This window comes from Pezoporus flaviventris, unplaced genomic scaffold (genome assembly GCF_033815535.1).
Source record: "Pezoporus flaviventris isolate CSIRO_AGI_PZ_B2104156 unplaced genomic scaffold, CSIRO_AGI_Pfla_v1 ptg000011l, whole genome shotgun sequence".
In the NCBI taxonomy this organism is placed as follows: domain Eukaryota; kingdom Metazoa; phylum Chordata; class Aves; order Psittaciformes; family Psittacidae; genus Pezoporus; species Pezoporus flaviventris.
Genome location: NW_026892559.1, coordinates 2,314,709 through 2,338,326, shown reverse-complemented (window position 1 = coordinate 2,338,326; position 23,618 = coordinate 2,314,709). Strand labels below are relative to the sequence as shown.

The following is a 23,618-nucleotide window of genomic DNA, read 5'->3' as shown; positions in this document are numbered from 1 at the left end:
TCTTTTTTTAAGTTAACCTTTCCAAACTCTAAATCATGCCAAAATCAAGAGCTTGAATCCATGAGAAGCACTGCATGCTGTCAGACAAAAGTCCATCTAATCTGCTATCCTGTCTCTCGGAATAGCCAGTAACAGGTGATCACAGAAGCATAAAATAGAAAGCTTGGATACAGAGATCTTTCTATGACACTGTTCCAGCAGTCCATGGACTTTCTGAACTGGCAGTTCCTTCTGGACCTGGCCTTAATGAATGTACTTAGTCCCTTTTTAAATAATCCTTTTCTACTTTTGGCCTTTGCCTGTTCTGTGGCAGTGAACCCTGAGTTTATTGCATAGTATGAAAAAGAACTGTCGTCAGGCTGTTTTAATGGTTTTCCTTGTCTCCTTGCCATTTGTGATTTTACAGAACTCTGTCATATGTCCTCAGTCATCACTTTTTCCAACTTGCAGGTTCACGGTATACATAGCTATTATATGGGACCTGATTGACACCTCTGTTCTCGTTTCCTGGCCCTTTTCCAGTTCTAACCACTAATAGAGTGTAGAAGTGGGTTGTTTGTGTTTCTTCAGTGTGTGGATTGATGTTTCACTCTGCTTTCTCACAATCTGAATTACATACTCTGCTGTTGTATTTAAGCCCTCTTTTGATACCCAAGAAAAATAAATCCAATTAGGATTTATTTATTTAGGTGCAAGTAGACACCTGAAAACTAACATACCTGCTTGCCAAAAAAAAAAAAAACAACTATCCAGACATCAGAAAAACACAGGTTTAGTTTTCTTTTTGTTTAGAGAAAAGCATCCGTGTTCTTCACTGCACACGGAATTCACAGCAAAGGCAACTGCTACACTCCCAACACAGAGCAAGCTGTTCCAAAGACTCTTTGAGGTGCTGTGTTGCAGTAGTGGTTGTTACACTGAAACAGCTGTCTGTAATTGATGATAAAATTTGATTGATTGATTGATTGATTGATTAGCTGCCTTTCCTGGAAGTATATTTAACTTGAATGGCAAGCAGGTCTGTTTTGCTCTGAGTTTACTCTGTGGAATGTCTTGAGAATCTCAAACACCAAAGGTATTGTGCCCTCTCTTAAACATACTCATCCCCTATCAGTGGGTTAAATGCTTGCTCTGCCATAGCTTTCTGGGAACAAGTTGTAGATTTACAGCTGGGTCTGTCAGCTCCTATTATCAGCAGCGTTTTATAAAATTGTTCCTGCTAATAAGAGAAAAGAGGTGTTGGAAATGACACCATCACTTGGATTGTAGAAGTAATTTAATACATGACTTAGCCTGTTGGCTTCAGGTTTGTGGCTCATGTGCCAAAAGCCATTTGCTGTATGCTTGTAGGACTGTCTAAAATGGCTTCATTTTGCCATAATTCCGTTATTCTCCAGATGTGTGGGAGATTTTATTTAATTTTTCTTTTCTCTCCCTGTATTTATTTCACTTTGTTAGCAGAGATCAGAGAGACATTTATCTGGCCAACACTGTTCCATGGTTTTTTGCTCTGATACAAACACTGTCATCTGGTGCTGCCTTGTTCTCCCAGACTTTAAATGTATTTATTTATTTTTTAAATTGTGCAATAAGTTAATTAACTAATTAGCACCATGTTGAGATATATGGGCAGGTTTTCCAGGAAGTCCTCTATCTCTTTGTTTTTATGTCTTTGTTGCTTCATCTGGGGTGGAGTGACTTCAGAAGTAGTCCAGGAAGCTGATTACACTTGCCCTTCCTTTCCTCTGTGCTTATTTATTAACGTGCTTTACTTTCTCTTTCCTATGATGGATATGAGGACACTTTTCTTTAACCTTGTCAACTAACAGGATCTCCTTTCCAGAAAGATTCTCTCATCTGGTTTGAGTCGCTGTTTCATTTGTCTCATGAGTCTCTCTGTCTTTGGCTTCGTTTCCACACCAGTTCTTGAAAGGTAGCATTCACCTGTTGTTTTTACATTCCTTCTCCTGTCACAGCAGTCAGTCTCATGCCTTGACTCCGGGGGCTAGTAGAATTCCTTAGGCTTATCACGCACTACTTAATTAGTTAATTTGAGAGAGCAGGCTTGCCTTCTTGCATGATATGAATCTGCTCCTTAAACTCAGCGTGACTCTTTGGGGATGCATGCAGCCTTGCCGATCCAGAGTGGATATTTCAGACACTGGTGGAACTTGTTCTTCCCTGAAGATAAGATCAGCTGAACTTGGACTATTTGGCTGCTCCTATGGCAACAGATCAGAGTCTGGGTGAGATGACCGCATTTATTTGGACTAGTCTTGCTAATTGTGGTTCTTGATGAGAGCTAGAAACCTGAGGCTGTGACCTGTAAAATGAATCTCTATCGCTCCTCAGATAAAGTGTGGTTGATGGTGCTGGGGGGCAGAGGGACAAGGAGTAGTGGTTATGAACTCTGTTGGAAGCCTTCTAGTAGAGGCTGAAGTACAGCAGTCTTCAAAGGAGTTGTCATTTGGTCCTTGCCCAAGACACCACCTCTTGCAACCAAGTCACTATCCTCCCAGCGGGGTGGGAAAGAGGGGAGACATTTGTTGTTCCATTGCCATTTTAAGGAATAAGAATAGCTCTCCTTGGCATCTGTGTCCTGATCCTGGACAATCCCAAGAAGACGCTGGTTCTCCCGATCTCCTTTACTCTGGCTTGTGAGCCCAGGTTTGCTGATCTGGCTGACATACCATGGGGCCTACACTTGCCTGGCTGAAAAACCATGGGTCCTGGTTTTGGACAGAGAGTAGTGAAGCTGTGGTTTGCAGCTCTTTCTTTCCGGCATGAAATGGTGAGTGGTTCTGAATGAGCCTCTTGGCTGAATGTATGCCTTCTGGCTTTCTTTGGTATGCATTTGTATATTTAATGTGTATGTGTCCAATGAGTTACACTGGAGACCTTTTTAAGTCAAACAAATAAACTGTATGTTACATTGAGATAGTTGGTTTATTGATGTTGCATTTAATTCCTCAGCTACAGTTGCTGCATTTGGGGTTTCTTTCTTGTCTATTTGTCAAGAACCTTGACTGTCTGAATTAGAGCAGGTTTCAGTGTAACACATGAACATCTCTGGTCAATGTTTGGCCGTGCTTGTTAAAAGATGTGTGGGCAGCTAAATTCCCCACAAGTGCAGCGTCCTGTGGCTTTGAGTACCTTGAAGAGAGACTAATTCATTCCTGCCCTCTAGTTGCTGGAGTAGGCTGTAGCAGATGTCCACTTCAGTTTTAATTCATTTTCTACTACCACTCTTTCCGACTGAACTGTATCTTGCTGCAGCTATAAATGCATCTGACAAAGTGCCACCTCTGTTTCCCTTTCCATTTTTCTTACATAATTTGTACCTATCAGCACTGACATTTCATTTATGAAACTGAGTCCCTCTGCTACATTTCGGTTTCACCTGGTACCGTGTAATCCTTGACATTTAAGTAACTCCCAAGCGCTTGTTTCCCCTGCTCCCTTTGTTTGTGTATACAAAAGCCTATTTTAAAATTCCTCACCATGTCTCAGAGTAAATCCAGCCTCAATTTTACCATTGGGCGTTAAGGTACATGAAAAAGCACTTGCAGTAAACAAAACCTTTGCCTTTCTTTCAGTGTTTAAAACCACATAGCAATTGCATTTGTACTGTTTGTTTAAGAGGAGTCTGTCTAATCCTAGCTCTTTTCACAGGGTAGGTCAGTGCTCTGTGGATCCTGAATCTCTTTTGTTATACTATTAGCACCACCGTCACTTTGTACCTCCTCTTTTTCTGCACTTGTTTTAGGGAGGCTCTCCAAGAAAGTAATATAAACTTGTCCTTCCCCTTGCTTCACTGCAACTTCAATACCACATTTTTCTCTGTTTTTTTGACACTTCTGTCTGTGCTTTTGCAAAATTAGGGAGCAGTCCAGGAATTAATGACCTCTTTGTGTCGCTACACCCTATGTCCCCTGTCCTTGGCCTGCTGAAGAAATGCAAATTCGGGAATCCTCATTAATAAGCAAGGCTTAGGAAAAGCACAGTTAGTTGGCTGTAGGAACCATCTTTGAAGAGCAGCAAGGCTGGCAGATGTTTACCTAACTCTTTGCACAACACCTATTTCTGATCTTTCCTGCAAGTCTGGGCACGTGTACTGGGGAGTTAGGGTATGGAAAACCCCAGCATAATGTACAGCACCTCAGCATCCCAATGTGGGCAAACTTGCCATGTTTTTCAGCAAGACAGTGAAGGAGGGGACAGCAGCTGAGAAGCGCCTGCACAAGAAGTTAAGGGCAGAGTAGCTGGTGTATCCTAAGTTGGTAACATAATGTGTCCATGTCTCAAGTTTTGAAGATGTTTCTAATACCACTTCTCTCTCCCTTTCCAGCCTGTCTGCCTGCAGTATCAACTTCTGCCTTTTCATCTGACTTGTTAGGGGTTGCTTTCTTTTTCTGAAACATTAAGATATGTCACTTATAGGAGAAGTGCAGGCATAAAACAGCTCTGCTGCTTGTCTCAGGTAGAAAGCAGCAGCTTCTAGATGATGGGGAGTGCTGAAAGCCGTGATTTCATAGACACTGGATGTGTGAAATTGCACATAACCAGGAAAACACAACCACAAGAATTCGTGCAGAAAGCATAGAGGCAAACTACAGCATGTGAATAATGAGGACTGTAGCTACTATAGAAGGACTGAAAACTAGAACATAAAAATGAGAGCTCACTAATGCATATACATAGAGCAGCATAGGGAAGGATCTGGTAGGTCAGGTTAAGGATACTTCCCATTTGTAAGTACTGACTGTATTCAGAGGGTCCTTTGCCTTTTTAACTTAAACTTTACTTAAGTTAACTTTAACTTAAAGCAAAAATGCTTCTGAGGAGCAAATTTCCAATGTGCAAGAAAAGTATGTTTCCCCAGTGGGCTGTGGCCTGATCAGCATTTTGCATGGGCTTGGGGGTGGATTTGGCACATTCCTGCTGTGGGCTCAGTGAACACCCATGTTTCTTCAGCAATGTGATTTACTGAACTCGAGTGGCTGTTACAGGAAGGATATTGCTTTCTGCAATCAGACTGAGAACCAACTGATTGCAGGATAAAGCACTGTTATCAGGACTCTTCAGCCTTTGTACTATGGCAGGTGTTGTGCCCTTTTATTTAAAAGTGCCCAAAGCAGTATTCCCAAGCCAAAGGCTAAGACACAAGACCTGAATGAACATAAGAACATGGAATGACAATGGAATGAGAACCCTTCTGCAACATCTGCATCCTTTTGATACGCTGGTGGAACACATTAGCCTATGGCTCCCCTGAACCGGATACAGTATAATGGGAGGATGGAGAGTGGGTAGAAAAACTGAGCACACAAGAAAGAGCAGGCTGCTTACTTGAGCTGGATCCTACACCAAGCATTAAAAACAAAGGTTACGTCTTGCATGCCAACAGCGTGCGTGGGATAGGAATGTCAGCTGTCTGTATCCACAGAGCTGCAGCAGCCCAGGTCTGGGGTTTTGCACTCTTGGGATTGTGAAGAATACAGCTGTTATACCTCAGTGTTGATGTAGAAAGACCCTTGTGTCTGAGGCTCCCCCTAGGACACAAGAAAAGGTGTAAGTGCTGCAGGCTTGGTTATAAAGGGCAGAACTGTACTTGCCCCTTCTTGCATTGTTTTGTGCTCAAGACATGCAGGAGCTATTTTATTATTATTATGCTCTGGGTTTTCTGAAACTTCAGCACTAGAGGAAACAATAAGGAACTTCCAGGTAGCTGGGGACTAACTTCTGTGGAGGGGACACTTCCACAAAGAAAGATAATTAAAAGAAAAAGCTGCCTCCTGGAGAAATTACAGTATATTTGGTGAAACTCAGTGTGAAATCTCAAGATGTGGATGTTAGACAACCTTAGGAAAAGGGCATTTACCTCAAGTGTTTGAGAAGAAAAGCTATTTAAACTTTGAAAGAGCTATTGGTTTTATTGTTGCAATATTTATGATCCTCTCTTTATAGGTCATGCAACCATTTCCTTAGTTATCCTTAATCTCCTACCAGAAATTCTTTCCCTTGGCTTGCAGTCTCCTTGTGCTGAGCACTTGCACTGCAGAAACAGAAAATAGCAAATCTAAACAAAGTGGGATCATTTTTAGCCGTCTTGCTAAGTGCACAACACATCTGCAGGAGGATCAATTGCTCTGATTTAGCATGGCCATTAGGAGCATTTTGCTGCACTGAAAGGAAGAAAATGGTTCTGTTTAGTGTCCTGAGGTATAACTGTAATAATCATAGACATTAGAGATGGAAAAGGCCACTAGGTCGTCTGGTCCATTGCCTCAGTACAATGCAAGGCAATTCACCAACGTACCTTTTCTGGGACTTGGTAAATTATTCTACCACTTGTTTGAGATTCTCCTTCACAGTCTAATAAATCTCATAGGAAGGAAGTTAAAAAATAACTTTTTGGAGATGTACAGTAGGTAGACATTCAGGCATTGCATGGAAAGAATGACCTGTCTCCTGGTTTATCAAAGCGTCTGCCATTGCCCTTTCACAATGAGGACACTGCAATATATTCACTTCCTTTGTTCTGTATTTATGACTGCAGCACTTCAATAAATCAAAAGTTTTCTGGAAGAAAAAGTTGGAACAGTCTCTACTGGTTTCTCACAATTTCCAAACCGCTTTTAAAGATGCTAATTCAGCTGTAGAGCTAGTTACGCTTCTGCAAATCCAGATTAATTTCCCTGCACCCAATGGGGTTACGCAGGGTTTACGCTGGATTTACACTGGAGTTACTGACAGCACAGTATGACCAACAGCTTCCTCTTTGCATCCAAGGAGACAGACTCACCAGAACAAAGAGAGAGACAGACAAGCACAGGCGCCAACTACAGATGCTGTACCCTGCAGCCAAAAGGAGGGTGTTGTTCCAGGCAGGCTCCATCTTGTTTCAAAATCGTCCACCTAAGTAGTGCTTGCCATAAGTAAGTGGGAATTCAGCTATGCACAGCAGTGTTTGTTAACACAAGGACACCCTTGGAAACGCTGTAGGATCTTTGCATTGAATATTGCTGCAAAAGCAATTGCTGCATGAGGCGGTCTTCTGAAGGAACTGGTCTCCCTTGATAAACACAGCCTCCTTGTCTTCTTAAACACAGCCCTAGTCTTGAACTTCTTGGAAGAGTAGCTTAAACGTGTATTTGCCATGCTCTTTGTGCACTAGCACTACTCGGTGGAAACAGGACCGTAAGTTACAATAGACACAAAGGCTGGTTTAGACTCCATAAAATCATTCATGATGGTAAGGAATCCAGCAGCAGAAATCAAGTGTGGTCCATGCAGTGTCAGCAAACAGACTAGATCTGTACTGCTGAGGGCTCTTGAGAAGGAACATCTTTCTTTTCAGCAAGTTCCTTGAATCCAGAACAAGAGTCATAAAAGAAAGAACATTTTGCTCTTTCAGGGAAAAAAAACCAAAGTAGCGCAAAACAGAATGCAAGCCCCAGCAAACTGTTGACTTTCCTCTAGCAATTTAGGGCAGGATTAGGAGGAAAACCCCAGGGTTTTTGCTCGCTTTCTCCCAAGTGAGGGAGAGAGAACCCGGTGTTTTGAGAGGGGCCATTTGCACATGATGAAATCCACTGGAATCTTGATTACCTTACCTTCCTCATGCAAAAAGAAAATGGCACAGTAGGCCAAATACTGCTGTAGCCCCTGAGCAAATGGGTCTTCCTCCATCTGTTCCTGGTGCAGTTTATCAGTTCCTCCCAAGACTGCTCCCAGGAGTCAGCCTAAGTTCTTTGCCCACACAGCCCCACCTCAACCTCCCAGCAGCTGATCCCGTGGCAGCCACAGGGAAGCTGCTGGCAGATTTCCACCAAGGAGGTGACACAGAAAGCTGTACTCACGAGCCTGAACTGATTTTGCTGCCAACCATTGCAGAAGCAGAGCTGGGACAGAGAGTGAGTCATGGGGTTTGCAAGCAGTCAGGTTTGAGTCGTAAAGAAGAAAGAGCGTGGCCCACCCAGCTTTGCCGTTCTTTGTTCCTGCAGCTGCCAGAGGCAGTCATGGGAACCCTGCTGCTGCTGCCTTCCTCTGGGCTCACCCCACCTCACGTGAGGTGACCCTGGCCATTTTCCTGCGCAGCTCTTTCTCCTGGAGCTCCTAGCCATTGTGGTGTTGGTCTCCCTTCTACCTCTCCACACAGCTATGAGTCTTTGCCAGGGACTCCCTGCAGCTGATCAGGGATGATGCAAGGGCAAGGAGAAGCCTGCAGCTGATGAGAGCTCTGTGTGAGGGACAAAATACACCCTTTTGTGAGCAATGCTAGCCCTAGATCCAAGAAACCTCCCATATAGCTTCCCACTCCCTGGCACATAGTATCTTCCCCACATTTTTCCCACCACCATTCTCATTCTGCTTTGTATTGAGATTTTCAATGGCTTTTTTTTTTTCTGTATTTTTTTTATCTATCACAATTTTATGCTTGTTTTCTCCTCCATCTTTCTTAAGATGCTTCCTTCTTTAGTTAACTCTTTCTGTCTTTGCATCCTGGCATGACTGACTCCAGCCCTTTTGCAAGTCCCAGTGTCCTGGATTCAGCTACAGCAGTCAGTTAACAGTCCAGGTAAACACTCGGGGATGGGTTTTTTTTTTTTGCTTTTTGTTTGGTTTGGGGTTTGGATTTTCTTTTTAATAAAGAAATGTAACTCATGTTTCCCCATCAAACACCAGTTAGGAAATTTTCAGAAGAAAAGGAAGCCTGTGAAGGGGGAATAATATAAGCATCATCTAAAGTGTGGGAGTTCAATCAGTCAAATTGAAGCTTTAAATCCCTAATCAAAACTGACAGCAACCTTTGTGTGTTTTTCTTTTTCACCTGGCCCGCCTGAAGGAGGCACAGTTTCCCACACCCTAGAAAAAGAAACTGGTTCCCTCTCCCCACGTTTTCTGTCCAGCATTCTGCACACTCCACCATACAATCCTACAGTAACTCTTCCATTTTCCCCTGCTCTCCAGGCCCCACTCCTTGATTTATCACAGGTTTTCCTTGCAGAGTGATAGTCCTGCTCACTGTCTGTCTCCAGCTCACCAGACCAAAGAAGGACAGCACTGTGCTGGTGGTATTGCTTTCAGTCCTGCTGACAAGCGCTGTGCTTTTTGCTATGGACAGCCTCACTTCCACAGACTATCCAGCTTGCTTTGATCTCATTAATAATAAAGGAGAATGGGAGCCCTTTTGAATATGAGGAAAGAGCTTGAGTTAAAAAATTAAACAGCATACCCAATTAATTAGAACCACAGCAAAGTCTTGGTAAACTGCCATCCTAAATTACTATACAACTCCCAGAAAATAATAATGAAAAAAAAATATTTGTATGCTCTTGCTGTCCTAATAAGAGTTTGGGATAGGACAGGCAGGAGCTTTCCCCACTATTGATTATCCACTTGTGATATTATGAGATGTAGGTTCCTTATTCCCTTCTTGCAAGTGTAGGGGCATATATACACCCATAGCTCCTGGGGCACAGGGAAGGAGCTGGCAGGTTATGTCCAGCCCTCTGCTTTCTTCCAAACTTGATTCTTCCATTTTGATGGGGCTGGGTGACATAAATCAGTACATAAATGAGCATTGACCATGAAACTGGCTAACCTGGGACAAATAAAAACTCTGGCATAGATCTAAACCTTGGAAAATGGAGGAAGCGCCTGTAGCGGTTACCCTATGTCTAGCTGTAAAATTCTAAGCTGTCTTGATGATGAAGGTGGACCTGTGACAATAAAATACTGTAATTGCTTTCACATAGCTACACTTCAGTTTTCGTTTAGGTTCAGCTAAAGGTGACTCCAAACAGTTTTGCACAGGCTGCTATTGATATGGAGTATCATAGCTCTAACCCAGTTGTTCAGTGGGGAGGTTAAAAGGTAAATAAAATCTTGTCTGAAGAGCTCCATGACCTCTACCCTCAGCAGAACTGCTCCAGTCCTAGCTAATAATTCCTGTGTGCATGCTGGTTCACTTTCAGCACTGAAAACAGAATGCAGGCGTCTTCCTCTGCCGACAGAGTGAAACAAATGAAGAGGAAAAAAAAAGATTGTTTGGGTAAAAAATACCATACCATTCAAAGCATTTTTCCTAATTGCACTTTTTCCATTAAAAAAACCCACATGTTAACATTGTTTTCTGAAAATGGCAATATTTAAAATAGCTTCAAGAAATGTTAATGAAGCATTGTTTTAATTTTGCCTCCAGGAAAAAAAAAACAAAGTACTATTATAAATTGTTCTCCATTTAAAATCACTGCCATCATATTAGTAATTTCTTCCCTTCAGCTGTGGGCTGACAACCATCTCTTCTCCCCTCTTCCTTCCAACAGTATTATGTGAGCATCACAGCACAACAAACTGAAACTTCTGCTAAGCACTTTGCCCAAGACATGCATAAACTGCTCTTGTTTCTATTGCAACTGCATGTCTTTCCTGGGTATGACACATAAAAGTAGGTTATGTCAAAATAAGCTTATTATATTAAGAACAGTTATAGATGTGGATATGTCTGTCTGGGGCATAAAGCTCAGATCCTGAACACCAGCTGTCATTAAAAATACTTTACTTTTAAAAAAAAGCAGGAATGCTAGCACTAAGCACCTGACCAACCTACACGTTTGAAAATTACATTTTACATTTATCTCCCTAATTTTTTCATGCTATTTCATTAGATTCTAGTTTTTTGGGTTTTTTGGTTTTTTTTTTACTTTTTTCCTTAAATTGCTCTTTTCTGTTTGTTCTCTGCTGTTATAGGTGACCTAGAAAGAAAAAATTGGGTTGAAATCTGTTCCTCTTCTCTTTTTTTAAATACAAATCCTTTTTTCCTATCCCCATTTTTACAACTCCCAGGCATATGAAGTATTCCTGCCCCTCTCTCTTGCTTGTTCCCTGAAAAGCTGTGTAAAGGATGCAGGAGAATCGTTGAGAAATCTTCTCAGCACTCAGTTGAAGGAATGGGTAATGCTGAATCCTTAGCAGATATCGTTCCTGAAAGCAGTTATTAGGATAAGTACTTTTAAATAAGAATAATTGGTAGGCTAAACAGTATCAAAATGTTTCCAAATATTCATGATTTATTCCTTTGGTATTTGATGTCATGTCTGCTGAAACGTACTGAAGTCTTCTAGGAAAAGGACAGATAAAAAGACAGCTTTCAGGGGACAGAAATAAGCAAGAGAATAATCCAATCAGCCTGTCTTTATATATAACAAGAGAACATCAATTCTTCTGTTACTTTTGTACAAATCATCTTTTTAACAACGGCCATCTTTTCCAGTGCTGTCTGCATTTAGTCACAGATAAAGTACAGCTTTATACTCTATGCTAAACAGCACATTTCATGCCAGAGCATTTAAACATAATGCACATAAAGAGCATCAGCATACATTTTACTGTGGCTTTCCAAGAAGTAACCATCTTAATGGCAATGCGGGTAACTACCCAGTTACTTTCTGTGCCCAGTAGATAGCTGCTGCTTAAAGCAGCTGAAGTAGCTGTTTTGAAAAACCCTGAAGCAGAAAAAAGACAGGGTTAGCCTTTTTTCAGTATCAGTAAACACTGAAAAGGCTGGTTTTCAGTATTAGTAGCTTTTAGTGTCCAGGTACCTCAATGAACTATCCAGAGTTCACTGAGCTACATTAATTCAAAAAGCCTAACAAGCCTATAAAAAAAAGATGTTACAGCACTGACTGTTGGAAATAATAAACCAGTATCAGATCTAAATCCCCTTTCAACTATGAATATCAAAGCAGTACCTAAAGCTGCTGCTTTGATATTTGAAGTTCACTGTAGTGAACTCTGAAAGCAATTCTATGGTGTTTTGTCCCCTCTCATTCCAGCTTTCAGAAATGTCCCAGCTGGATACACTCCTTGTTTAGAGAAGTCGATGCACACAGTCTTTTCCCATACTATGTATCCCTGCCAGGTGCAGTTTTGTCTCTCTGTTACCACAGGTATACTTAATTTTAGAAACGAAGAGGCAATGTATTTTCACAGCACAAGGAGGTGAGATTGGAATAGTCCAAAGGTTGTGGAATTGACCCCAACGCTGAAGTGTGTCTGTCTCTCAGGCTGCACTCCCTGTAAGGTTTGATCCTTCAAGACGTTTGCAGGCAGGGTCCCAGCCTGCTTCTGCTGAAGCCAAAAGGAGCACATTCATACTGCAGTGTATGTTCCCCCGAGCTTCAATGGTCTTTCACATCACTTCTCCACCGCAGAGGAAAAATCTTCCAAAAGTCCTCACCCCAAAGAAGCCAACCTTTCCCAGCACCTGGAAATGCACCCCAGTGGTAGTGTAACACTGACATCCAGTGGATGAAGAAATGCAATTTCACACATTTGGAAAGAAGTGGCAATGCGGGAAGTATGAAAAAAAGAGGAAGAACTATTTTATTCATAAAAGTTTGGACTTTGTGAGAGCCAGGAACTAGCCTGGGATCCTCCCCAAACCCACAGGTGACCCCGGGTGGGAACTTCTGTGTCATCCATTATAATTTCAGACAAACCAACAAAATCTGCTTGCTTCCTACAGGTCAAATTTGTTCTGCTGTGTGAAACTACAGGGATGATGAAGCCTGGTATTTTTGCTCCTCTGTAATGAAAATGTCTGGTTTCCTCGGCTTATCCTAAATAAATCACACTGCTTCACGTTGCCTTCCATGTCCTGCCACAAGTGCATCAAACCCTGAGCAAGACAGATGAATCTGCGAAAGAGCACCAGTAGGGGGAAAGGAAATCTAAAAAGGAAAAATAATTTTTGACTTATAACAAAGACAACATCAGCATTTTGAATGTGTCCTCTCACAGTGCATGCAATCTGTACTCTCAGTATATTAGTGATTTCTGCTTACAAGAAGAAAAATACACATGAATATAGACAGGATATAGATAGTTCCTCCTCAGTTAATAAAAAATGAGGATCAGAAGTCAGTTGCATCCCCAGTTTATACTACTATTTCATATTGATTTACACATTTGCATTCCTTAAAGCACTACAGCAACAAGGATGTATATACCTGGTATAAAGTCTTATTCATATTAAGAGGGCTCTTCCCCCCCCCCCCCAATCAATGCAAAAATCAATTACTATTGCTGAATGGGGAAGCCATCAAACGATTCACTGCTCTTTACTGACTTGTGTAGCCTGGGTTCACGTGGATCTTGCCTGCTGTCCCTGCCAGCAACACACATTGTTTTGCTCTGCTGACAGCTGTCCCTCCTGGTGATGACTAACCTGTGAAGAGCTCTATGGCTCTTCCAAGACAGATCATGTTTTCACTGAACACCCATAGACCTGTTCACCAATATGACAGGCACATCACATCTCTATAGTTTTCTCTTTGGCACCAAAACAGTATTTTCAGCTGCCCCGCTATTCTGCTGATCAGGTCCTAACAGGATTCTCCGGAGGAGATCAAATGAAAACATTGCACTGGCATGCAGCCCTGAGTGAGGTCAGGAAGTGACAGCCATTAAGACAACAGTAGTCTTCAAAAATACCAGAGAATAAGGAGAATAAGCATAAAATTTGGTACAGCAACCCTCTGTCTCCTCCTAGTGTAACCTCCACATACTCTTGGTGCTTTCGCTCCCTATTTCAGACTTCCACGCTCCTCTGGCCATGCTCTTCTGCTCTGCTAATACTAAACCCTTCTTTGTCTCATGTGGGCCCTGCTTATACATATTCCATTTTTGCATCTTCCATTTTCTACCCTTTCTGAGATCCGGCAGCTTTGCCCCATGCCTGCTCTCCAGAACTTTCCAGCCCCAGGCTAACACTCCTGCACCTCACCCCTGGCTTCACATCACCTCCCAGTATACCTCTTTACAGCAAGGGTGGTAAAATACAGGCACAGGTTGACCAGAGAGGTGGTAGATGTGCCATCCCTAGAGACATTCAACGCCAGGCTGGATGTGCCTCTGGGCAACCTGATCTAGTTGATGATGTCCCTGTTCATTGCAGGGGGTTGGACTAGATGGCCTTCCAACCCAAGCTGTTCTATGATTCCCAGGTAAGTAAGTGTCCCCAGACCAGCCCCCACCTCACCCTCCCACTGCCATATCCCTGCAGCCCTGTTTCTGGCTCAGCCCACTCCATAGAAACTGATGATCAGTGTTTATTTTTAACAGTTACGTTTATGAATGATACTGTAGTCACTGCAAAATTCACAGCTTCCATCTGAAAATTTTAAGTCATTTTCAGCCCAGAGAGCCTACATAATGAAGAGACTGTTGATATTCCAGACCAAACTACCCGGAACACCACAGCCCGCAAAGCATCAGCCCTTATTCCAAAGGAAAACACAGCTGGCTGTCAGAGCATGAAGGACAAAACACCACATCGTGGGAGCTGACAGCCAAGCTTCTCTCAGCTCTAATGAACCCCCAACTCCACCCAGGACATGTAGAGCCCGTGCTGGCTGCATAATCAGCCCAGCCCGGATCACTGGCCACCCCTAGGCTGGCCTGAGGCCTGGGGGCCTGCCTGCTCAGCAATGGCAAGCCCTGAGGGAGCAGGGATTGCAGCCTTTCAGTACTTCAAAGGGGCTGTGAGAAAGACCGGGAAGGACTATTTTGCAGGGCCTGTTGCGATAGGATAAGGGGTGATGGTTTTAAACTAGGAGATTCAGTATGGATGTGAGGAAAAGATCTTTTACAGTGTTAAAACACTGGCACAGGGTGCCCAAATAGGTGGTGGATGCACCATCCCTGGAGATATTCAAGGCCAGGCTGGATGTGGCTCTGGGCAATCTGGTCTAGTTCAAACTAGTTTATTCAGATGTCCCTGCTCATTGCAGGGGGGGTGGACTGTATGACCTTTACCTTCAAAGATCATCCTTCCAACCCAAACCATTCTGTGAAGGCCGCCAGGAGGTGAACCAAAAGCCTCCACATCGCTGCGTTCCCTTACGTCCCTGTGGGGACACAGACGGCGCCCCATACAGCAAAGCGAGGGGTCGAGCCTGCCGCCGCCATGATGCGTTTTGACTTAGAGCTCTCCCCCCCCCCCCACCTCCGTCTCCCCGGCCGCTGCGGCGCCTCGCGGGCCCCCATCACGTGCGCAACTGCACGGGCCACGTGGGGCCCGGCTGGCATGCAGTATGGCCCTGCCTCGCCTTCGCGTTGCAGGGAGATTGACAGTGAAACCAGACAATCAAAGGCACCGGCACCACCTCCTCCTCCTCCTCCTTCTCCTCCTCCTCCCCCGCGCGGCCACCCCTCCTCCCCTCCGCCTACGATTAGCTGTGTCATCCAGCGGGTGACATCGGGGGCGGTTGCCAGTTGGCTGTGGAGGCGTCCACCTCCCGCCAATGGCCTCGCCAGCCGCATGACTGACACCTCCCCTGTCCAATAGTTGCTTGAGGGCAGGAGCGCCTGTGAAGGGAGGGGCGGAGCATTGTGAAAATGTCGTTGGGGACGGTCGGGAGTGTGGCGTTACTGCCGTTCCGCTGCGGCGGTGTCTGGCGCCGTTGAGCGGCAATAGCCGCTGCCGTCCTCGTTATCCCGAGTGCCTATCTCAGAGCCCCGCCCTCAGGGCCGGCTAAACGAAGTTGGCACACTGACGGAGCCTCCCCTCCCGCCGCGGCTGAGGAGGGCCTCAAGGAGAGGCGCTCGGTGGGCGGGTCTTGGTGCTGTTATGGTGTAACGGGCAAATCCCCTATCCAATGGCTTCCGAGGGTGCAACCTGCAGCCCAATCCGTAACGCTGAAGGGCGGGGCAAATAGGGGCGGGCGCCGGGGTGCCCCATTTAAGGGGCAAATCTCGCAGACAACTGGCAGAAAGGAAGAAGGGGTGGGAGCCAGTGAGGGTTCAGAAGGGGGCAACGTTAACCGATGACAGTCACCGAGTGCAGCCAATCGGTGAGGGTGTAGTGACGCGGCCGCCCAATCAGAACCGCTGGAAGGCGGGTGCTCCGGTGTGATTGACGTGGGCTGCTGCTAATGGGCGGAGAGATCCCGTAGGCTCTTCCCAATGGGCAGCGTGTAGGGGGCGGAAAGGGGAGCGGAGGGCAAAGACGAGCAGGTTGGACAGCCAATCAGCGCGAGGGTCGGAGGGGCGCAGTCCAATGGGCGGTGCGCGGGGCGGTGCGGAGGCGTGTCTCGGTGTGTTTGGGTTCGTGCTGCTCGGGGGAGGGAGACGGCGGCGAGGAAAGTTTTTTTTTTTCTTTTAGTTTTTTTTTTTCTTTTTTTTTTTTTTTTTTCCTCCCCCCCCGTGTGTTTCGGAAGGGGGGAGGGGAGGGCGCTTCACGCTGCTTCTTCGTGCTTGTTTCCCGGGTTCGTGTTTCCCGGTCGGCCGGGCCGGGCCGCCACGGCACTGAGAAGAAGGGGGCTCAAGCGTACCGCGGCGGCGCCTCAGCGGTGAGTACAGGACAAGCTCCCCTCATTCCCCCTCCCTCTCTCCCCGAGCGGGCCGCGAGCCTCACTCCCTCCTTCCCTCCCTCTCTCCTTCCCTCCCTCTCTCCTTCTCTCTCTCTCTCCCTCAGCGCCCTTCCCGCCCTCAGGACCCTCCCGCCGCCTCTGAGGGGGTCTTTGGCGCAGGGCGCGCACGCCCCTACCCCACCCCCCGAGCTGCACCGCTACGGGGGGCGGGAGGGAGGAAAGGAGAGGCCGGGCCGGCGGGAGGGGCCCCGAGGGGCGCTACCCCAGCGACGCCGGGGCTGCTGCTCGCTTCCCATCCCCACCGCGGCGAGCGCTTGTCCCGGGGCAGAGCAGGGCTCGCACCGCCCCTCCCCGCCACCGAAGGTGTACCCCCCTCAGGTTTTCCCGACAGGGCCCCGTCGGGACGCCTGGGCGACCCCAAGGCCGCTCCCCGGAGCCGTGGTGCGCAGCGCCGTGCGCTCGGCTGGCTGCCGAGCCCCGGGAAGAGACGCCCGTACGGCTGCTCGCCCAGAACGGGCAAAACGTACAACGGCGGAAGGGCTGTGAGAAGCCTTTTTGCGGCTGGGGTTGAAAAGTGCTTTGGTGTGACGTGGGGACAATGCTGAGGTTACGTTGATGCCGCTACAAACAGCGCTGGATATGTTGCTAGTTAAAATGCGTGTATGGGGATGGGAGGGAGGAGTGACCAGGCTCAGAGGTGTGTCCCAGGCAAGGGGATAGGAAAAAAAAAAGTTTCCCCAGCTGTTTGTAGCAAAATGAGCGAGTGTTTGTGGAGACACTTCACCGGTTGTGGGTAACACTGCTTGTAGCATGGTATCTCACAAGCTCAAATCTTGCTGCGTGAAAATGCATGTAGGAGTATCTACTACAGGGTACAACTGAGGCTTGTTGAATAAAACCAAGTTTCAACAAAGTGTTTTCCTAGCCAAAACAGACTTGCTGGCTACTGTAAACAGTACTTCGTTTCCTCATGTTTAACATTTCACTATCATGAAGAATATTTGTTGAGATATCTCCATAAAATTAACTCTCTTTTCTTGCAATCCATAGTATTACATTTAATCATGATTTGCTAGATTTCAATGTTGCGTTTTCATCCCCTTCAAAAACTCGGAATCTTCCTGAGAAAGAAGTAGGTAGATCTTTGGAGTTTGTATTGGTCCTTCTTTGAAAAGTCTGATTCACTTAGTATTTTTCAGTAATACTGCTACCCAGATGAGTTGGGTTTTAGTTTCTACTACTAGCGTTGGCAGAGGTAATACCTTAGATTTGTGGGGTTATTAGATACGTGCACAAATTCAGCTAACTTTGTAGTTTGCCTCCACTGAAGTTCTTCAACAATTCCCTCATCTCCCATGGTGACTCTCTCTGATGGCATGTGCAGCTGGTGAGAAGCTGGGTGGTCTATGATTTCATCTGCTGCATTACCTGGGGTCTTGAATTTAAGGATAAGGTCAAGTTTTATTATGTGATCCATCGTTAGTGCCAGGACAGCCATGTAGGTGTATCTCAAGGAGTGGTTTGTTAAGGGTGACTTTTTAACTGTGTTTAACTAACCTGCGGGTAAAACTGATCAATTCTGCAGTGAAGAAATCACCCCTGCAAAAACTTAGGGCTGGGGAAGGGGGAACAGAGCCTACAGTGTGTGCTAGCTTTTCTGCTGTGAAGTTTTAGGAGCAACAAGGTGTAGGCACATCTTTCTGTGTATTAACTAGGTGAGGCTATCACAACACCTTTTCCTTTCATCTTGGTAAGCTATATGTAAATGAGTATGGGTTTCATGAATATGCATTTTTATGTAAAACAATACAAACGTAAAGAATTAGCTCAGAAGTTTCAGTGCAAATTGGTAAAATTCTAATGGGCATCCTTCATTAGTGAACTTGGTCTTGGTTTCTGTTTTCTCATAATGTTGTTACTTGGATGCTTAGTAAAGGGAATCACTTCAACTGTGTAATGTGAAAGTCCTGGAAAAACCCCCAAAACTTCATAAAACAGTCATTGTGTCTTTGTTAGACAGCCTAGCAGCTCTATAGCTGCTAATTTAGCTGGAAATCTAATCCTTCATTTAAATGATTACCTCAAATGTTTGGAAATAAAAATCTTGGAACTGTGAATCACAAAAAAAAAAGCTTTATTTATCCAAGTTTGTGTGACTGAATAGTCCAGTAAAACATTTAGGTAGAATGTGTGTCATGGCTTTGCTTGGTGATGAGTGTTTGATCATTAAAACTTGAAGTTGGAGGATGACTTGAAGGGGAGAGAGCTTTAGGAGAGAATTTTGCATAGTTCTGAGGTAGTGTGTTTTACTTTAGATCTGCCTCCTGACATAGGAAGTAGGAAACTAGAAATAAATATGTTTTGCAGAAGTAATGCATAATATACTTCATATATAGAGATATCCGTCTAGAGCAATGGGATGAATAGCTGCATCCAGAATGACAGAAAGAATTGAACTACAGAATAAGTAATTTGAAAATATGTTCAAATGGGTTTGTTCTTTTATGGTTTTGAGTGGTGGTTTGTTTTTTTTTTCCTCCAGTAAAACTAGTGTCTTTCTGCTCACAGAGATTGGATTTATAATTAAGCAGTATGAACTGGAGATCATGGAAGAAGTATAAGGAGCTTAGTTATTGACTTGAGTGAGTTTATTAATAGTCCACTTAATGGTTCAGTTACTTCATTCTCCATTTTCTGCAGAATGCTTGGGTGCAAAGTCTCTTGCCATAGTCACTTATTGCCATTATCGTGTTTATTTTCTCAGAATATTTTTTATATATAGATATTTTCTGGTTTGTGCAGTAATAGTAATAACAACAATGAACAGTCATTTTCCAGCTTCTTTGCAATGGCTTTCCTCAGTAATTGCTCTCTAGTGCTGCTATTAGATTTATAAATTCTGTCTATACTGAAGATTTACAAATGCTGCAGTACCTCTATTTACAGTGCATCTCACAGTGTACAGCTATTCAGCTCCTTATTATTAGATTTTATTTTTCACTCAGCCCTTTTTTGTGTGTAATTTCTGGATCAGCAAATGTGTCATTGTGAAGAACTGGGATTGTTTGCTTTCATAGGACCAATTAAGTATATTTAGCATGGAGAGAAGGGGGAAGTACCTCATATTAGCAAATATATACCAGTGATTTTCTTTTAGCTGACAAGATTTTTGCTGCCTTGATGCTTATAAAAATATATTGGCCTGAATTATCTCTGGACTTGCTTTTAATGATGCGTTTGTTGCAGTTTCAGAAATTTTACTTGTGAAATGTTATACTATCTTAGGCAAAGAATAGCAAGAAAATGTCAATCTAATGTCATGTTCTAATAACAAGAGCTTAGAGATGTTGAGCAGTTAGTAACATATTTCTAAGTGCTTGACTAGATGTGGTAGAATTAGACATAAATTCTTGCAGATAGTCTTCCTTAGCTTAACATTTAATGTCTTTCTCCCTTTTCAGACAAAATATATGTGCTATGTTTGCTTGTTCTTTCAGCAAACGTGTGGAATATGGACTGAAGAATTGGTTTTAATTTCTTGTGAATCCAAAGTAAACTTTCTGCTACTATTTGCTAATAAAAATAGGGACACTTTTTGGTACTTGAGGCAGCTGTCACTGTCAGACAAGTAGTTGCCTGTTGGTATTTGTGCTTGTGAGGTGACAAGGGTAATAGTAATGAGGATATTCTGATTGCTGTTCCTTGCTTCTTTTGGCAAATAGGAAAACTCTCCTACTTCCTTACATTTCTCTGCTTTACTGTTCATACCTTCTTTGCATTGCGTTTTTTTTTTTCCTTCAGGGAAGTAAGCAGCTTTGCTGCAAAGACTTGGTGCATTTAGTTTATTTTTCTCTGTTAGAGCAGCAGGCAGTGAGTATGTTAAATAATTTTTTCCTTTGCTGCCTTATAGCAGCAAAAGGAGAGAGTGGTTTTGCTCTTATTATGGTTTGCATCATGTTGTAGGGAAATGTTCTGAGGTTTTAAAGTTTTCACCAGTGTAAGGCTTGTGGTCGGAGTTTGGATATTCTTCATGTTTACCATTTAGTGAGCTATGGAGATGACCTTTTCTAGTTTCAGCTAGTCAGTACGGATTGCATTTCTAGGCCTTGCCAACTTTAGTAGTTCTGAAATCAGATATCTTGCATGTATTTCCTGATTTAATGTCTGTGGATTAGAAAAAACACAATAGTTCCTCTGTGAAAAAAATCTGGGACAAAAACTGATGTTGTCTGAGACTTGCACAGCCCAAAATTTTTTAGGTATCTGTTTAAGAGGGCAAAAATGGATCTGAAAGTAGCATTTACCCAGCTTAGCTTTTAGATCTGTGGAGAAACATACTGCTTGTCAGGAGAAATAGGAGGTGCTGGAAGGCATATGTTATGCTGCATGATACAGGACACTGGTAAGAAAAAATGTGTAAAGTATAAACTGGTAGTCAGTATATTTTGCCCCCGTCAGGCAGAAGATTGAAGGCTGAAAAGCTAATTAGGGGATGAAAGGATAAGAAGCAAAGTTGCAAAAGGAAGAGTTGATAATTTTAGATAGACTGACAGAGGATTAGGCAAAAGGTGATACTGTAATATCGTGTTGCCTGTGTGAGGGGAAGTCCTCTAAGCCATCTAAACAAGTTGTGAAGGAAAAGTCACTAATGTTTTTACTTATGTTTTAATTTTTTTATAATTTCATCCTAGCTCTTGCCAGCATTATAAAAAGCCCTGTAATGAACAACTACCTGACAAAGGGGTTTTCAGTAGCGTATTCAATTTTTTGGGGGGAACTCGCCGGGGACTTGGCGATCTACTGTAGACTAAACATGCTTTGGTCCTACAGTGATCCACCAACGTGAATAGGAGTAGGACCTCTTGTCTTGCTGCTGCTTACAGCCAAGTTATACAAATTGCTCAGCAGTCCTGTGTCAGGTCTAGTTACAAACTTGGATGTCTTATGGGCTGTGTGTGGCTGAAGACACACAGGTTGTCCAGCTCTTCACTTGTATGTTTGAAAACTTATTACTTTTCTCCTGGTCCTTTTTTTTGATCTTTAGAAATAATCTGATGACTCTTTCTGAAAACAGCTGAAATGCGTTAGAGTACGTTTTGTTTTCTCACTGCAGAGAACAGTTGTATCTGCTTTTTTTATATATCAGTAGTATAACTTCGTGATTTAAAAGTTTTTCTAGAAGTCAGATTTTGTAGAAGGTTAAATCGCCTGTACATTCACTTTCTTCACTAAACCGGTGAAGCACTTGCAAATGGCTGAGGTTTGTTTGGGTTTTTTGTTCTGCTGCTTTTTTTTTTTTTTAAGTTCAACTTAACTTGCTTCTAAGTAAGCAGCTTAAAAAAGAGCACTTTGGCATAAACATTTGTCCTTACAGGAAGTTTTACTATTACAGCCATTGTAATTTAAATTCATAACCTTCTGTATGCATTTGAGTTCTGAGAAGAATTTGTTTCGAATAAACTTTATAACTTCTTCTGTTTGTCAAATAGCTCAGATTCTGCCTTGCTGGTTTTTAATTGTATTGTACCAGATGTCTATTTTTGCAATTCAAAATGCAGATGATTCTTTGTTTTGATGAAAACAAGAATGAAAAAGAATCAAGCCACAGTGCTTGTTTGGGACTGTTCATCAAGATACAGAGTTTTTCATAGACATTGCAAAAAAAAAAACCCCAAAACCGACCACCATCAATATTTAGTATTTTGGAGAATGTTCTCCATTGGGAAGTTTGAAAAGATGGATACTGTCTTTATACTGGTGTTCCTCTGCCCCTCATATTGATGTCTCTTTTGTGGTGATTTTCTACAGGCACAGCTCATGCATTTCCTAGCCCTTCAAAACAAAATAAGTTAATAAAGGTTAAGTTGATGGATTTATATATAATAATATAGTGGTGGGTTTTTGTTTGGATAAATATTTGGATGCTCCAAGATCTGCTCATCTGTTTTCTATGACTGGTGTGGTGACAGTATGAAGAACATGCAAATTTTAGTTGTTTTTCAATGTTTCTGTTACCTTTATGTTTCTAATGGCACTCTTCTGAGAGGTAGGAAGGGGAGAAAATGTATTTTACTGCATAGCAAGACTTTTTCACTCACTTTGTAAGCTATGTAGTTGCGGTAAATTAGCTGCCTATAACTTTCTTTGCTTGGCCTGTTTAATTTTTAGAGTAAGCGGAGAAGCAACTGAAACTGGCTGATAATAATTCTCTTGTTGGTAATTGACTCCTCCAATTCTTTCATATTCAAAGGCCAACTTTCTTTTCCTTGTCCTTGGCAATTTGTATAGTGCAGAAAATGGATTCAGATTATGAAAGACTCCCTGTGGATTGAAAAGTAAATCAGCTTGGGGAGAAGTGTCTCAGGGGGGAAAAAGGTAGTAGTCCCACTGGATCAAATACTTTCAACATTGGCTAATAAGCAATGAAAAACACTTCTGACAGCGTAGCAGAGTGGTGGCCTCAGGGCAAGAATATAGTGACATAATCCGTCTGTTCTGTCTTTAGCTCTAACCCTGTACTTATCCAATGCTGGATAATGTTACTTTCACCAGTTCAGGTAACTAGATAAACTGGTACTGCCTTGTGTATGAATAGTGTATGCTAGCTTACCTTGCCCCTGCTTCAGCTGGGTATGTAGCTAAACTAAAAGTTGTATGAAGTTTTAACTCAAAAGATGACTCAGACTTTCAATTGCTACGTTTTCAGATTGACCTAACATATGAAAATGATTCCAAAACCTTAAGAGTTAGGTTTTTAGATACAGTGGGAGAGCTTAACTATGAAAATCAGTTGTCAAAAGCAGGCTTGTATATTTTTGGTGGAAGTATTAAAGATTGGCTACCTGTCTTTTAAATGCCACTTTCAGAGGAAATTATGATTGTGAATGTTGAAGAACTGTTTTGTGCCAAACCCCAAAGACTGAGGATTTATGGCTCTGACATCACCCATACTTAAGCAGGTCCAGACCTCTTCTTGCAAGTAGTTCTACAGTTGGTAGTTCTAACTGAGCATGTTTATCTGAGACTGTAGTGTTGAAGACTAGGATTGTATTGTTAATAACTTTTTTTGTGTGTTACAATAAATAAAGAAGTAATCTGGTCATTAAAAAATGAGTGTATTGTCTTGTTTCTTTGAAGAAGATTAAAAAAAAAATATTGTTTGAATTTAAAGCGGATTTTTGAAAATTCCTGTTCTTAGGTGCCTGAATAGCTGAAAAGTACAATTCAGACTGATGGCAA

The 23,618-nt window shown here is 43.1% G+C and overlaps 1 protein-coding gene across 6 annotated transcripts in view; it reads left to right on the top strand.

Annotated features, from left to right (window-relative positions):
- Window positions 1–15,713: 15,713 nt before the first annotated feature.
- The window catches only part of TNRC6B (trinucleotide repeat containing adaptor 6B), a 135,876-nt gene continuing 127,971 nt past the window's right edge, over window positions 15,714–23,618 (top strand). For 4 of the 6 annotated variants that reach the window (XM_061450763.1, XM_061450755.1, XM_061450760.1 and 1 more), the window contains exon 1: window positions 16,127–16,358. The gene's annotated coding sequence lies outside the window, so the exon portion shown is untranslated. Of the gene's footprint in view, window positions 15,861–16,126; window positions 16,359–23,618 lie in introns of those variants that run through there. The other 2 variants (XM_061450774.1, XM_061450757.1) reach the window with 2 other exon arrangements.